Source organism: Mchenga conophoros, linkage group LG1 (genome assembly GCF_057382185.1).
Source record: "Mchenga conophoros isolate Kocher_MC1m ecotype Shallow Benthic linkage group LG1, M_conophoros_male_GT1.1, whole genome shotgun sequence".
In the NCBI taxonomy this organism is placed as follows: Eukaryota; Metazoa; Chordata; class Actinopteri; order Cichliformes; family Cichlidae; genus Mchenga; species Mchenga conophoros.
Window position 1 is genome coordinate 2582376 of NC_140526.1, and position 14012 is coordinate 2596387.

At 42.8% G+C, this 14012-nt stretch overlaps 1 long non-coding RNA gene across 1 annotated transcript; it reads left to right on the forward strand.

Moving 5' to 3' along the window:
- The first annotated feature begins 12545 nt into the window (after positions 1-12545).
- On the forward strand, positions 12546-13885 carry LOC146582690 (uncharacterized). The gene is made up of 3 exons (XR_014892694.1): positions 12546-12700; positions 12780-12906; positions 13566-13885. It is a non-coding gene; the product is annotated as an uncharacterized LOC146582690 (long non-coding RNA).
- The last annotated feature ends 127 nt before the right edge of the window (positions 13886-14012 follow it).

Below are 14012 nucleotides of genomic sequence, written 5' to 3' on the forward strand. Positions count from 1 at the left end.
TGGATGGACAGGAAGCGTTCATGATGTCTTCTCCAGAGCTGATAATTGGCGTCTGTCTTGTGTCAGTGACGTAAAAGACGGCTGGTAAGAGAAGGGCTAACTTAGGTGGTTTTTAAAGGAGCAAACAGTCAAGTGAGCAGGACGATGCTTTGCGTGAGCTAACTATTGTTACCAGCTCCTGTAATGAACAGGGTAGAAAACGTTCTAAAATAACTTTTTTCTGTTATTTTATTTCACTTCTGAAGTCTGAAGCAGAAACACGTCTGAGTCTAGACACTCGCAGCCTGGGCCGCACTTCCACCAGAAAAAGGAAGCTTCTGAGAATCTGTCTTTACACATTTAGGACCTTCAGAAAGAGTTTCACAATAAATGTTTGTCCTTTGGTATTTTTGGCACATCGAGAAAAGGGAAGAAGAGAAAGAAAGCCAGTTTCCTTTTCCTTCCTTTCACCTCTGCTCCTGTTCCTGCAATCCTCGCTGCACACATGCATGTGTTAGCACATGTACTGTATGCACATCAACCCTGATCGAAATTATAACAGCAAACATCCAAAAGAATATAAAGGTATACATTCAACCTTTGACTCAACTGTGACTGAAGTTTGATCTGATCACAGCATCAATTACAGCAGGAAGAAAATTGTGTTATTTACTTTATTTCATTTAAAAAGGCAGAAGTTGCCTGTAAGTTTTAGGTTTCATTTTAAAACATTTTAGTTTGAACCTTTGGGGCCCTACATGGTCAGGCTCCCCAGTACATATGTGACCTGCTGAGACTGCAATCCTCTTCCCGAGCTCTGAGGTCAACAGGTCAGAGAGTGTTGGTGGCCCCACGCGCTCGATTTAAAACTCGTGGTGATCGGGCCTTTCGGGCACCACGGCTGTGCAATTCTCTCCCACTGATTTTACGCTGTACAGACTCCTTTCATTCTTGTAAAAAGCAGCTGAAGACATTTTTATAAAGGCACGCTTTTAATTAATTTGTTGTTTTTATTTTGTATTTTACTGTTTTACATTGTTATTTGTTGTATTTCCATTATTTTTCATTTTCTTTGTTGTAAAGCACTTTGTGATCTGCAAAAAACGCTACATAAATAAATTTGACTTACTTACTGAGCTGAGCTTTCAGAAGCCTCAGTGTTTCCTAAACCTGCATCCAGCACAAGGTGTAGTGTCAGGAGGAACATGACGAGTGAAAAGCACACACACACACACACACACACACACACACACACCATTTGATAATACAGAACACCTGTTTGTACTTTTGGACTTTGAGTCAAAGGTAGACAAAGCCGGCATTTAAATTTTTGAATTAGTTGTTGGCAACATATGGACGCCATGTTCAGTTCATACCACTAGGTGGCACCAAATGACCGGTCATTAGCATGATTTTAGTAAGACGACAGCTTTAGGTGAACAGTTACCTCTTTGTGTGCAAGCTTATCCCTGCTGTGTGACGGATATTGTTATTTTCCTCCTGATAACCAGCCTATTAATGTCCTCTTTATTATGGACATTTGTTTGTATCTTTGACTTATTTGAGCTACCTTACTAAGTCCTGATGTACAGAGGACATCCTTTGTTGATTTAGAATAGAATAGAATAGAATAGAATAGAATAGAATAATCCTTTAATTGTCCCACAAGGGGAAATTTGGTAACAGCAGCCAGAAAGACACATATACAACAAACAGGACACAGAACAGAAACATACACATTTTTTATATATTTACATTAAGGACAATGGTTACTATATACAGAGTACTGTACAGTCATTAAATTAAATAAAATTAACTACAGATAAGAGGCAAACCAGGCTGTAGTGCGAATCGGTTGATTAAATTATTGCAGTTACAGCACAGATGTAAACACATACAGGGAGTGCAGAATTATTAGGCAAGTTGTATTTCTGAGGAATAATTTTATTATTGAACAACAACCATGTTCTCAATGAACCCAAAAAACTCATTAATATCAAAGCTGAATGTTTGTGGAAGTAGTTTTTAGTTTGTTTGTAGTTTGAGCTATTTTAGGGGGATATCTGTGTGTGCAGGTGACTATTACTGTGCAGAATTATTAGGCAACTTAACAAAAAACAAATATATACCCATTTCAATGATTTATTTTTACCAGTGACACCAATATAACATCTCCACATTCACAAATAAACATTTCTGACATTCAAAAACAAAACAAAAACAAATCAGCGACCAATATAGCCACCTTTCTTTGCAAGGACACTCAAAAGCCTGCCATCCATGGATTCTGTCAGTGTTTTGATCTGTTCACCATCAACATTGCGTGCAGCAGCAACCACAGCCTCCCAGACACTGTTCAGAGAGGTGTACTGTTTTCCCTCCTTGTAAATCTCACATTTGATGATGGACCACAGGTTCTCAATGGGGTTCAGATCAGGTGAACAAGGAGGCCATGTCATTAGTTTTTCTTCTTTTATACCCTTTCTTGCAGCCACGCTGTGGAGTACTTGGACGCGTGTGATGGAGCATTGTCCTGCATGAAAATCATGTTTTTCTTGAAGGATGCAGACTTCTTCCTGTACCACTGCTTGAAGAAGGTGTCTTCCAGAAACTGGCAGTAGGACTGGGAGTTGAGCTTGACTCCATCCTCAACCCGAAAAGGCCCCACAAGCTCATCTTTGATGATACCAGCCCAAACCAGTACTCCACCTCCACCTTGCTGGCGTCTGAGTCGGACTGGAGCTCTCTGCCCTTTACCAATCCAGCCACGGGCCCATCCATCTGGCCCATCAAGACTCACTCTCATTTCATCAGTCCATAAAACCTTAGAAAAACCAGTCTTGAGATATTTCTTGGCCCAGTCTTGACGTTTCAGCTTGTGTGTCTTGTTCAGTGGTGGTCGTCTTTCAGCCTTTCTTACCTTGGCCATGTCTCTGAGTATTGCACACCTTGTGCTTTTGGGCACTCCAGTGATGTTGCAGCTCTGAAATATGGCCAAACTGGTGGCAAGTGGCATCTTGGCAGCTGCACGCTTGACTTTTCTCAGTTCATAGGCAGTTATTTGGCGCCTTGGTTTTTCCACACGCTTCTTGCGACCCTGTTGACTATTTTGAATGAAACGCTTGATTGTTCGATGATCACGCTTCAGAAGCTTTGCAATTTTGAGACTGCTGCATCCCTCTGCAAGATATCTCACTGTTTTTGACTTTTCTGAGCCTGTCAAGTCCTTCTTTTGACCCATTTTGCCAAAGGAAAGGACGTTGCCTAATAATTATGCACACCTGATATAGGGTGTTGATGTCATTAGACCACACCCCTTCTCATTACAGAGATGCACATCACCTAATATGCTTAATTGGTAGTAGGCTTTCGAGCCTATACAGCTTGGAGTAAGACAACATGCATGAAGAGGATGATGTGGACAAAATACTCATTTGCCTAATAATTCTGCACTCCTTGTATGTTTGTTAGGAGCAGTTCTGATCGTGCAGTCTGACAGCTGCAGGGAGGAAGGACCTGCAGAAACGCTCCTTCATGCATCGAGGATGCAGCGGTCTGTCACTGAAGCAGCTCTGCAGTTCAGCAACATTTACATGCATGGGGTGGGAGACTGTCCATCACAGATGTTATTTTGGCCAGAGTCCTTCTGTCTCCCACCACCTGCACTGGGTTTATCTAACCTCTTCCTCTCAGCTGCTGATAAACTGCTGCTCCAACATACAACACAGTAAAAATGACAGATGCCACCAGAGTCATAGAAGGTCTTTAAAAGCGCTCCCTGGACTCCAAATTGTTAGGGGAACTTACACGGATGGATTTAGTGGCAGAAACACACACGGGCACAAGATAGTAGTGATGCAGATTTATATACAATGATGGGGAAATATTTACAAGGGAAGGGGCTATATACAGTGACAGGTAAAAATGTGCAAGGAGAGCAGAGCTGAAGAGATGAGACAGAGCCGAGGTATGCGGGTGGGCAGATGATGCACCGGAGCTACCTGAAAACGAGGGACAAACAAAGTTTACGGAGTAACGTCGATAGCCGAGAGTTAAACTAAAGTGGACGGAGAGAGTTGGAGAGCTTACTTGAAACACAGAACTACAGCTGTAGCGGTGGTCACAGACTGGTATGAAGTAACTCTCCGTCACGGATCCAAAGAAGCCAACACAAAGAAAACTAGGCAGGCGAGCAGGCAGCGGGACAGGCTAGAACAAAGGAGAAGCAGGCAGGAGATGGATCCTAAAAACATGCAGCTCAATAGCGTGGGATCAACAGATTCAGCTGGCACCAACACGTTACCACTTGTGACAGCGACAATACTCCGACACCAGACGTCCGTGACTCAGCTCCATAAAAGCGCTCACTGATGACGTCCGATGCGCCGCAGGTGTGCCGGAAGGCCATCAAGCCCCGCCCCGCCTACCTGTGCCAAAAAGGGAAACAAAACCCAAAAACAACAATACACCTACCCACCACCTCCTAACACAAATGACCTCAGCCGCCTCAGCAGGTAGCGTCTGCTCTGACCCTTCCTGTAAAGAGCATCAGTGTTGTGGCTCCAGTCCAGTTTATTATTCAGGTGAACACCCAGGTACCTATAAGACCCCACTAACTCAGTGTCCACTCCCTGGATGTTCACCGGTGTCAGTGTGGTGGGTCTGCGTCTCCAGAAGTCCACCACCAACTCCTTGGTTTTCCCGGCGTTGATCAGCAGGTGGTTCTGCTGACACCAGTCCACAAAGTCAAGAGTCCACTGTCTGTCCTCTGAGTCGTCCTCACCTGTGATGAGGCGACTATGGCAGAGTCGTCAGAGAACTTCTGTAGGTGGCAGCGTGGGGAGTTGATGGAGAAGTCTGCAGTGTAGAGGGTGAAGAGGAATGGTGCCAGCACAGTTCCCTGTGGGGCCCCCGTACTGCAGACCAGTGTGTCAGAGACACAGCCCTGTGTCCTCACATACTGTGGGCGTCCTGTGAGGTAGTCCAGTATCCACTGGGACATGTGGTGGTCCCCTCCTGATAGCTCCAGCTTGTCTCTCAGATGAAAACCATTCATGTTTATGTGTGAGTCCAGAGTTAGCACAGTTAGCCACGACTGAATGTGTGTGAATGTTAGTCAGAAAGCACTTAGAAAAAAATGCTTGTGCGAATGGGTGAATGCACAAGTTGTATAAAGTGTTCAGAAGAGTAGAACCAGTCCACTCTTTGATCACTCGTTCTGCAAATGTCTTGAAAAAGCTCGGTTAATTTTTAAATGGTTTGAGAGAGGTGGGACATTCACATCAGTTTTGGAGAACGCATGTTCCCTCACCAAGAAGTTGGAAAGCATTTAAAACACCTTTTGCCCTCTTATTAGCATATTAACATATTTTTAAATGTTTTTTCAGTGTTTCCCACAAAAGTTTACTGTAATACAGTAAACTTTATACTACGTTCTTTTTACAGTTTTACATACTTTTACTTATAACATGTACATAACATTCCTCTATTGTTTGACATGCCTTTCTCTCCCCTCACGCCAATATACAGCACAATGTGCACCACCCAACACACACACACACACACACACACACACACACACACACACACACACACACACACACATGTCACTGCAATCACTAGTTAGCCCATTCCCCACATGCACAAAGCACACTGCCAACCCCCCTCCACCCGACTGCATCATCAGTAAACCTCCTCCCCACAAATACAGCACAGTGTTGATCATCGACGTTTGCAGTGATTTATGGTGGTAGACGTCAACAAATAGGGCAAATAGTAAGTAAGTAAGTAAAATTTTATTTATATAGCACATTTCTAGATTTAAAAAAATCACAAAGTGCTTCACAAGGTATAAAACAAAAACAGACAAAAGTTAACAAAATGCAATTCTAAAAAGATTTCAGTAGTAGTTCCCTTTTTCCTTACACTGCAATTATTTTACATTCAGTATTTCAGATTTTTTGCAGACAAGCTAAAGAACAGCTAACCAGAAGTTTCTGTTAATCCTCAACTGAGCGTTTCAGTCATAGACTACATCTTTTTGTATCTAACATGCCTACAAACATCCACTGTCATTCACAACATGTCATGGGTTGCCGGGGCAAGCCGTGTGTGAATTGTTAAAGGACCCAGATGCAGACTGCTTCGGAAGTGAGCGAGCTTCATTACCATGAAGGTGAAACAAACAGGAACGTGGTGGACAAAACCAAAACCTAAGAGTAACCTAAACTGGGAAAAGCTAAGCAAAAACAAACCTGAAACCTTGAGACATGAAACAGAGATGCAGGGAGAACAACGCGGGGAAGACGGAGGGGAACAAAACAGACGAACCAGCAACGAGGACGAGAGAACACACAACATGTCTGTGTGTGCAGACGTGTTGTGAATTACAATTACTCCCTATGCTCTGAACTAACCATCAGCAGGTAGCTGTCACTGACAGAGTTAAGCAGGAGGGATGGCAGATAGCTAAACGATGCTAACACGTGTGACTGTATTGTAGCAAACAGCTACTTAAGTTACAATTCAGTGAAACTGACATTGATCCTAGACAGTCGGCTACATCACTGGCAGCCTCTGGCTTTTCCTCACAGGAGACATACTCCAGGCAACAAATCATCACCTAACTTAACAACACGGGTATTTACCTCCTTTTGGTCAGGACTTTTTACTTTTTGAAAGCAGTTTCTCTGGACCAACAATAACAAAGTGTTGTCTGTTTTAAGAGGTCAGGGTCTGCAGGATAAAAAACACAGTTGCATCTGAGCAGAGCTGGAATCCTTCCTGTCTAACTTTCACTGCCTCTTTCTGCAAGATGTCAAAACGTGAAGAAGTGAAAAAGAAGTTGAGGTTTTAAATAACTTGCGTTTTTTCATCTTCCAGATACAACAATAAAAAAACATAATAACAGCTTTAAGTCTTTAAATCAAAGAAATGTTTAGTTTGTTCAATTTGATTTTTGGGGGGTGATTCCATTCACTGAAGTTGATCTACATTTGAATTCTGGGCAGAAACTTTAGTCCAAGGACATGTCATCAAAATGCGAGAAACCAGAGTTTGGTTAAAGAAAAGGTGAACGTGGTCCGGACAAGTCATGCACGGCTCAGCTGGCTGGAGTGTTTACACACATCTTCAGCATTTCCCTCTCTCTGTCTGCAGCTCAGCATTCAATACCATCGATCCCTCGAACCTGGACAGGAAACTGCAGGATCTAGGACCGAGCAGCTCTCTCTGCAGCGGGATCCTTCACTTCCTGTCTGACAGACGCCAAGTGGTCAGACTGTGCAGCATCACCTCATCCCCCCTCATAATGAACACACATGGGTGTGTACTGAGCCCTCTCCTGTACTCACTCTACACCTACGACTGGACAGCCATGAGCAACTCCAACATCATTGTGAAGTTTGCGGACGACTCTACAGTGATGAGACGGCTTACAGGAAGGAGGTCAGCGCCCTGACCCACTAGTGCCGAGGAACCATCTCACCCTCAACGTCACAAAGACAAAGGAGCTGATAGTAGACTTCAAGAGGAGCAGAGAAGCACACACCCCCATCACCATCAACAGAGTGAGCAGCTTCCGTTTCCTCACTGGATGCATCACCACCTGGTACGGCCACAGCACCGCCTACAACCGCAAAGCTCTCCAGGGAGTGGTGCGGTGTGCGGGAAGGACAATTGGAGGTGAGCTTCCCTCCCTCCAGGACATCTACAGAAAGCGCTGCCTGAGGAAACCGGAGAGGATCATCAAAGACTCCGGTCACCCCAGCCACAAACTGGTCAGACTACTTCCATCAGGCAGGAAGTCTGCAGTATCAGGAGGTACTGAAGTATCCGGTCCCGAACCAGCAGACTGATGAACACTTCACAGACACCTCACCTTCACTTACCAGAACTGTACATAAATGCCACTTGTTTTGCACAATATCCAACCGCTGACCTCTGTATATTTTATTTTATTTTATATATAAGTACACACACACGTATGTATATATATACATATTCAGTAATGCGCATACATTCTGTATTTGTACATATATTTATTCTTATAATTCTCAGATTCCCATTCTTATATTTCTTATTCTAATGTTATTGTATTGTGCACACCTCTGTTGCTTGTGAAGCTTGCACACAGGAATTTCCCTCCCATGTGCTGTACCAGTGTACCTGCACATGTGTGACAATAAAAGTGATTTGATTTGAAAACCAAAGTGAAGTCTTTAATGGGAAACACACAAAAACAAAGATGCTCAAAATCAAACAAAGTCCAACAGGAAGCACACAAAGCGCTCTGACTCCTCCCCTCAGTGTCATCTTCTTAAAGCTGCTAAAGTTCACATCAGAGCGCGTTCATGACGTGATCTCAGATACTTCAGCCTATTATTTGATGGAAATCATCTCGCCACCGATTTCAGGCCCTCTGGGACCGGAGTCAGAGTTAATCCATCGCTGCCGTGCAGCGACAGACAGAACTGATGCAAACTCAGTGATGGAAACCGCTGCACTCACTTTGATCACATTAATAAAGACACCTGATTTAAAATGAGAAGAAAATATTATATTATTGTATATTATTATCAGGGTTACTTTACACATTTAAAAAAACGTGAACACAAACTGAAAACATTTCCGTGCATCACATCATCTCTGCATTTATAATGATACAACAAACGTGCCCAAATGTATTAAAATGCACGTTTTCAAACAAATAAGCATGCGAGCCAGCAGTGAGCGACAAATTATACAGGGTGGGCCATTTATATGGATACACCGTAACAACATGGGAATGGTTGGTGATATTAAAGTCCTGTTTGTGGCACATTAGTATATGTGAGGGGGCAAACTCCTCAAGATGGGTGGTGACCATGGTGGCCATTTAGAAGTCGGCCATCTTGGATACAACTTTTATTTTTTCAATAGGAAGAGGGCCATGTGACACATCAGACTTATTGGTAATGTCACAAGAAAAACAATGGTGTGCTTAGTTTCAACGTAACTTTATTCTAAACCAAAACCTGTGTATGAATGTGTTGTAATTGTATGTATGCGTATGTGCTATTATTTTATCCATCTTATGCTTTGTATCAATGATTTATGATGCTGCTATCCCTCTTGGTCAGATCACTTTTGTAGGACAGATTTTCAATTCAGTTCAATTCAATTTTATTTACACAGCACCAAATCACAGTCGCCTCAAAGTGCTTTATACTGTAAGGTCAACCCTACAATAACACATACAGAGAAAAACCCAACAATCATATGACCCCCTATGAGCAGCACTTTGGTGACAGTGGGAAGGAAAAACTCCCTTTTAACAGGAAGAAACCTGCTTCATGCCCTGGAGGACGGGGCTGTGCCCCCCCCCCCCCCCCCCCCCCCCCACCCTCTAGCAGATCATTACATGAAGGAACCTTTAAAAAAAATAAAACAAGCGCGTCCATGCTCACAGGTGTACACACGGGTGATCACACCCACAAACTACACCCTTTTTGGCTCCTACCTCAAAGCAAACTGTGTTCTGTTGATCTTATGTGCTGCACAATAATGTTTAACATTTAGTATTTACTGTCATATTCCCATATATCATTGTGATGTTGTTTATTCTATTACTCTTGTTCTCTTCTGCTTGTTTTCTTTTTTCTTTCTCAGCAGGTGATCCAGGTGATTGATATATGCATTTTTTTATTTCTTTTTCTGCTCATTCTGTTGGTTTTTGTCTTTTGCCCTTCTCCCCCGTCCCTCTTCTCAGCTGTTTCTCTTTCCCTCTTTCTTTCTCCCCTTCTTTCCCCCAGTCTAGTCTGTCCCGTATTCAGTAAGTGAAAATAAAATAAACAATAAAAGGTGAATCAAATGGACCATTATGGCAAGGCTGGGATGGTCAGTTTGGTAAAGTAAATCCGTTGGGCATCTTTCTTTGCCTTTAGACAACAATTCTGAGGGCAAAAGAGCCAAACGGGACAGGCCAAAAAAAAAAAACAGAGGGAAACCTCCGGCAGAACCAGGCTCAGGGAGGGGCGGGGCCATCTGCTGTGATTGGTTATAAATATTACAAATATTAAAAATATTACACCACATCATAATTTTTGATTAAGATGACAAATATCAGTTATTTACTTGTTTTCATGAACAGAAACATGTTTTAGTGTTTGATGGACTGTGGGATCGACTCATTTCTGACTTGTCGGATGAAATTCGGGTCTAAATGTGTGAATTCAGTTTACTTGCTGAATAAACAACATCATAATTGGTAGTTTTTGACAGATTTCTAAATTAAAACTTTTTCCTGTGGCACATGTCCAGATACGTTTGGCAGTGCAGAGCTGCGACGCTGCGAGATGGTCAGCGTCGCGCAGTTTTCACTTCCTCCGACTGAAAAAAGGTTTCTGAGAATAGCTGGGGACCACGCACACAGCCCGAAGACAGACCATAAATGTTTTTGTTCTTCATTGTTCTGCTTAGAAAAGGATTTAAAGAAGGTGAAATGACATCACTTTCTTTCTCCTTATTTAGGTCCTGTTCTTGTTCCTGTAAAAAACCAGCTTTAACACAGATGCAGGCTCCTTTTCTCCTCTGGTGAAATCAGTAAAGATGAATAAAAACACGATGCAGACCCACAGGTTTGAAATTTGGTGTCGTTTCAGCAGCTGTTATTAATGTTACCGTGAGGTTTACATCTGATTGCGTCATTTATGCCACAAACACAAAATAACATCTGTAGTCGTTCAACAACACACAGCTTTCAGCCAAAGTTGTGCGTGAGTGCTGAGGGGTTTACTTTTGTGCCCCTCACAGGGTTTTGGTTGTGAAGGTGAGCGCGGGGAGGACTCTGATCTCTGACTTCTCTGCTTATCCTGCTGCAGCAGTTTTCATACCACAGATAAATGTTGTCGGTCATTCTCTGTCACTGACCGGTGACATGTCCGTGTTTTCAGGTACAGTCATATGTTGTCTCCTCCCCAGACACTGAGAGCAAACACACACTGCACAGACTCAGCCTTGGAAATGACGTCTGAGACCTCACAGTGAGCAGTAAAGCTTTTTCTTCTACCGGAGGCTGTTTCAAAGAAGAGGAATCTTTAGACCAAAAGAGAACAGCTGATCAAAACGAGCTGTGAGATCCGGTGTGGCTGGAAGGACGAGTGGGGCTGACTATGAGCGTCTTTTCCTCTTTGACTAAATTTAAAAATTTGGAAATTTTTGAGAGTTTTCCAAGTATTTTTCTGTGAGCTGTGCAGAAATGATGCAGAGGACAGACGAGGAAGTGAAAGCATGAAAAGAAGAGTAGACACACACTTTTACACCAGCTTTGTTTAAGGTTGTGTCACTCGTGGATTTCAGGGGCTTGTTCTGTTTCCAGGGTGGATAATGGCTTCAAAAAACAAGAATTAGGTGGACAAGATTTAATTTATGTTGGACTCTCTCTAATCCTCACAGTGCCAAAAGGCTCAAATGTATATACAAATACAAAATATATCCAAAGTCCACACCTTCGGGCTATAATGAAATTCGTGGCTTCCCACAGGGGCGAGCCAGTCGCCTTCTGGAGAAAAGTTTTATGGTCAGCTGAGACAAAGACCGAGCTGTTTGGCAACAATAACCAGTTTACGTTAGCAGGAGTAAAGGTGAGACTTTCAAACCTGAGGCGGTGGCGGTAGCATCGTGCTCTGGGCCTTTTTATTTTACTGCCAGTGGTGATGGTATGCTGCACAAAGTGGGAATAATGAAGGAGGACTTCATCACCAGTTTAAATGAACTCTAACCATTCTGCTAACAAGAGCGGTCAAATATTCAGCCAGAATTACGCCAGAAGCTTGTTGATGGTTTCCCAAAGCATCTGGTCGAGGTGCAACTTGCTACAGGACATTTAAGCTCATGTTAGTTTGGCTGTTTGTACATATTTGAGTCTCAAAAAAAGTTCAATGAAATCATTACAAGCATAAAATTACAACAATGTTCATGCCCATGATGACTGGATGTGATCCTCTGACCACAGCGGCACATATGTTTTTATTGTGTTAGAAAATAAAAGCATGACATGATTTCTGAAGACCATGAAACCATGAACTGAAGCTCTATCAAGAGCTCACTATCCTGCAGCACCGGCTTCTAGAACCGTCCTTATAAAACAAAAACAGTATCGACTTTTAGGGATTTGCTTACCTGAAACCAAACATCTACATCTATCTGCATTTTGTTATATTTTTGCACCAAGATGCCTTTTCTTCTCTTAGAGAATGTAAAATAGCACCTGAAGAAGCTTTGGTGGACACATGGATCTACAATGCCAGAGGATTGTATAAAGAGGCTGGTAGATAACGTACCCAGAAGTCACTGCTGCACGTTTGTCTCATGAGGCCAACACACTCGTAAAAATAAAGCAATCTATACTTTTATTTCCAAAGCGTTGGCCAATCAGAACTGTTGGGCTTTATGACAGAAAACACTTTATGACTGAAAATGCAGCTCTATCATGCAGCCAGATGTTTTTCTCTGAATCCTGTCAGAAAGGAGAAGAAGTGGAACCAAAGGGGAACCGTGACTTCTTAGAACACACTGAGCCATGAACGTGGACGTCGGATATAAAGGGAGCAGCAAGCAGGTCAGAGCACATCAGCCCTGCACATTCAAACAGAAGAACATCTGTCTGTGTCGGGAACCATGAAGACTCTGCTGGCTCTCACAGTCCTGACGCTCATCTGCTTCCTGAAGCACAGCTCTGCCAGTGAGTACCGCTGACCGCTGACCTCTGAGCACCGTGAGTCTGAGCTGCACTCATATTAACTCTGTGTGTGTGTCCACAGTGCCAGTCGCTATAGAAATGGTGATAAACGGTGTCGAATGCTGCGAGGCCGTCACTAATAAAATCCACATACCAGTGACAAAGGTGAAGCATGTGATGAAGAGCAGCTGCAACCTTGAAGCGATCATGTGAGTATCCTCAGGAGGTCAGGAGTGTTATTATCCCGACTGTTTTTGTTCAGTTTTGTAGCAGCTTAAATTCTCACTGTGACCACCTGACTTTGAAATTCTGTTAAATATTTCTCATCCAGCAAACTGTGAGCTGTGACAAAATAATTAATGTTCTTGCTGTAAAACGGTTTTATGAAATAGGGGTGAACCAATCTATGTCATGTAGATTTCTAATTATAAGTGTTAATACGTTTTCCTGTTGCCACATGTTAAATGCAGCCATTACAACAACAGCATGGTCCGTGAGCTCAGGACTGTAAACTGTAAAACAATAATAATAATGTTGAGGAGAAAATTAGGTGAAGCTAAGTAAATGCAGTGAAATCTGCCTCCAAAAAGATGTTTTTAGCTCTCGGGTCCTGTTCGGATCAGCTTCACTGATCTGTCAGGATCAACTGCCATAAATGAAAACTCAAGTCTTTGCTCTCGTTCGGAGTCACGATTGATCTGAATCAGTTCGACAATAAAGAAGTGCGATTTCTATCAGTGGCTTCTGGTAATGACTAAATGAAATGTTTATTACTTCTAATCAAGTCTTTGCGACGTATATTCCAGTTTCTTCCCGACAGTGAAACTGCACGTGTGTGTTTAAAGTGTGTATCATGTGTTTCTTGCAGAGTCACCACTGTGGCTCGGAGGAAGTTCTGCCTTGATGCTAAATGGAAACATGCACAGATGCATCTGGAAGAATTCAAGAAAAAATCCTCAGCCCGGAAACCCTGAGAGTGATGAAGGAGATCTAAAAACAACAGAAAGTAGTTCCTCTGTGCTTCTGTGCACAAACTGACGTTTGTTTGATTGTGTTTGACTTAGAGCTGGGCGATAGAACGATAACGATATGTATTGCGAAATAACTTTTTCTCGTTAGGAAAATCAAACTGTTGCGATAGACCTCGCCGCTCTTGTCCTCTTAACAAAAAAAAGAAAAAAAAAAGAACAGTCAATCCAAATTAAGTAGCGCAGAGCCGAACCAATCACAGCCGCAGCGTCACGTCACGTGACTTGTGACGTACAGCACAAGTGCCAAGCCGCACATGTGTATTTGTTTGGGAAGCAGCCAGCCG